Here is a 3439-nt window from a genome sequence, read left to right on the forward strand (position 1 = left end):
ATCAAGTCTTAATGGAGCGATCGTCGATTCGAAATTCCATCATCGAAAACGACTCAAGAGCACGAGGCCTCCGTGGCTCCTAGACACAGCAGCCCTGCTCTCTGCTCTCTCTCTCTTCTCACTCTCATCTCTCATCTTCCTCTATATATATATATATAATATATATATATATAAATATATAATAGAACTAAGGACTATGCTGATTATAGCACCAAGTCATTGGTGCTATCAAAGTTTTTGGCCATTGATTAAAGAGATGTTGTGGTTAGGATGATGGCGGGCTCCCTAGGGTTGTGTGGAGTTGGTTGATAGTATGATCTAAACGATGTGAAAATGATCAAAAGGATAGATTTTAACGGCAGAAAATTTGGTAGCACAATTCTTCGGGCTATTAAATAGCATAGTAGTCGGACTCTATAGAACTATATATATTATAGAGAGAGAGAGAGAGCCAGCTATGGTGCTTGTAAAGCACAAGCACTTGATGCTTGTAAGTTTTTACCGTTAGATTTACTGGATCATTTCAACCATTAAATATACTATTCAACCAACCACCCACTCAACCCTAAGGGTCCACATCATCCTAATCGCATATCTTTTAATCCAATGGCTAAAATTACAAGCACCAATGATTTGGTACTTTTAAAAGCATAAAGCTCAAGTATATATATACATAATATATATATATTATATATATATAGAGAGAGAGAGAGAGAGAGAGGAGAGAGGAGAGGAGAAGAGAGAGAGGAGAGAAGAGAAGAGAGAGAGACAGGGCTGCTGTGCTCAGGAGCACGGAGGCCTCCGTGCCTCCTAAAGCCATATTTCGATGATAGAATTTTCGAATCGACGATCGGCTCCGTTAGACTTGATCTAACGCATTTGAAGTTTTAGAAATAATTTTTGCGCTTTCGATATCATTTGCCTAGTGATCGAAAAGATTCAAATTCATAATTTTTAATGTTGATATCTGCCGTTTTCAAGTTTAACGGTATAGAAGTATTCAAATCAGATGAAATTTTGATACAAAATTTTTATATATACAATAAGATCAATATTTCTGATCGAAAATTTTAGTGGTATATCGCCACTTTTTATAAGATTTTATTTTCAGCCATTAAAAATTATTGATTTTGAATCCTTTCGATTGCTAAGTAATAATATCGAAAAATCGCAAAAAATTATTTTTTAGAAACTTCAAATCACTAGATTAAGTTTAACGGAGCGATCGTCGATTCGGAAATTCCATCATCGAAAACGGACTTTGCCGGAGGCGCTCCGTGCTCCTGAAGAGCAAGAGAGCTAGAAACTATTAATAGCATTTACCCCTTTTGCTATCAAGTTTTTAGTTTTGGGATCAATTCATTTTGATCATTCTAATTATTGATTAAATATTATAATCCAGTGGGACAATCTCAACCATAGGAGGAACACTTAATCCTAAAGGACTAATTATCATCTAACTCTACAATTTCTCATCAATGTTAAAAACTTGATAGCAAAGAGGCAAAATACTATCAATGTATTCCAGCTCAACTCTCTCTCTCTCTCTCTCTCTCTCTTCTCTCTCTCTCGTATATATATATATATATATAATATATATATATATATTATATATATATTATATATATAATATATATATTAACTAGGCTACATACTATCAATAGCATAAAGCTATGTTGCAATTAGTTTTTTAGCCCTTGAATTGAGAATGTGGCGGTTAGAATGATGTGGGCTCTAGGGTTGAGTGCGTGTGTTTGTTGAATAGTATAATTAAGCGCTAAAATAATTGAAAGTGTTAAATCTAACGGTGGAAAACTCGAGTAGCCCAAGCCCTTGGTGCTTATCGATAGTATCCGCAGCCGGCTATATATAAGTCGCGTCTGGGATACTATCGATAGCACAAGGCTCTGTGCTAATCCAGTTTTCCACCGTTAGATTTAATCCTTTGATATTTTTACCCGTTGATTATACTATTCAACCAACCACCCACTCAACCCTAGGGGGCCTACATCATCCTAACGCACATTTTTCAATCCAAGGGCTAAGTTATGGTGCTATTAGTTTTCGGCCTCTGGACGAAGAAATATACGGTTAGGATGATGTGGGTCTCCTAGCAGGTGAGTGTGAGTTGTTGGTTGAGTAGTATAATCTAACGGGTGAAAATATCAATGAGCTAAATCTATGGTGAAAAATTTGATAGCACCAAACGCTTGGTGCTATCAATAGTTATCCCAGCCGGACTCTCTCTCTCTTCTCTCTTCTCTATATATTTATAATATATATATATATATAGAGAGAGAGAGAGAGAGAGAGAGAGAAGTTGAGCTAGAATACTCTCAAAAGAACCAAGGTGTGGTGTTGGAAAGTTTTTAACCATTGGATGGAGAGATGTATGTTGAGATGATGGTGGTAGTGGTGGTAGGTGGAATAGTGTTTGATCCAAGGGGTATTAGTAATTAAGGATTAGATCCAAGGGTTAGAAATTTAGAAGCACCAAAGGGTTGTGCTTCTAAAAGTATTCTAGCTCAATTCTCTCTCTTCTCTTCTCTCTCTCTCGGCTCTCGAGAGAGAGAGAGAGAGAAAGAGAGAGAGAGAGCAGGGCTGCTGTGCTCTCAGGAGCACGGAGGCCTCCGTGCTCCTAAGCCATATTCGATGATAGAATTTTCGAATCGACGATCGGCTCCGTTAGACTTGATCTAACGCATTTGAAGTTTCTAGAAAATAATTTTTGCGCTTTCGATATCATTTGCCTAGTGATCGAAAAGATTCAAAATTCATAATTTTTAATGGTTGATATCTGCCGTTTTCAAGTTTAACGGTATAGAAGTATTCAAATCAGATGAAATTTTGATACAAAATTTTTTATACTATCTACAATAAGATCAATATTTCTGATCGAAAATTTTAGTGCTATATCGCCACTTTTTATAAGATTTTTATTTTCAGCCATTAAAAATTATTGATTTTGAATCCTTTCGATTGCTAAGTAAATAATATCGAAAAATCGCAAAAATTATTTTTTAGAAACTTCAAATACACTAGATTAAGTTTAACGGAGCCGATCGTCGATTCGGAAATTCCATCATCGAAAACGGCTTTGGCACGGAGGCCTCCGTGCTCCTGAGAGCACAGCAGGCTAGAATACTATTAATAGCATTTACCCCCTTTTGCTATCAAGTTTTTAGTTTTTGGATCAATTCTTTTGATCACTTCTAATTATTGGATTAAATATTATAATCCAGTGGGGACAACTCAACCATAGGAGGACCACTTAATCCTAAAGGACTAATATCATCCTAACTCTACAATTTCTCATCCAATGGTTAAAAACTTGATAGCAAAAGAGGCAAAATACTATCAATAGTATTCCAGCTCAACTCTCTCTCTCTCTCTCTCTCTCTCTCTCTCTCTCTCTATATATATATATATATATATATAT

This window comes from Ananas comosus, linkage group 2 (assembly GCF_001540865.1).
Source record: "Ananas comosus cultivar F153 linkage group 2, ASM154086v1, whole genome shotgun sequence".
NCBI lineage: Eukaryota > Viridiplantae > Streptophyta > Magnoliopsida > Poales > Bromeliaceae > Ananas > Ananas comosus.